Here is a 359-nt window from a genome sequence, read left to right as displayed (position 1 = left end):
AGGAATGCAGAATGTGGTGGTATGGTTGCAAAGGAAGACCGCATTTCCAGAAGGAGGGGTGGTCACAGGGGAGTTTGAGAGTGGTCAGACAAGATGAGACCAGAGTGCATCTTTCAAGCTAGCAGAAAGAAGGCTGCCAGCAAAGTATGGTCGTGCCGGTAGCACACTGCACAAGGCCAGTGGGCGCCACACACATTATGGACATTGCGGATTGGTGTGCTTGAGAGGACCATTTAATGACAGAGGGAAGCAAGTATCTTGAGGAAGGGATACCTTTTTCCAGTCCACACTGGAAAGGTCTGGTATGGGCTAACCACTGCCCTGGTTGTTGGTGGGCCGGGTGAGAAGACTTCAGTTTC

Source organism: Lipotes vexillifer, unplaced genomic scaffold (genome assembly GCF_000442215.2).
Source record: "Lipotes vexillifer unplaced genomic scaffold, Lipotes_vexillifer_v1.1 scaffold1934, whole genome shotgun sequence".
In the NCBI taxonomy this organism is placed as follows: domain Eukaryota; kingdom Metazoa; phylum Chordata; class Mammalia; order Artiodactyla; family Lipotidae; genus Lipotes; species Lipotes vexillifer.
This window is presented reverse-complemented; position numbering follows the sequence as displayed.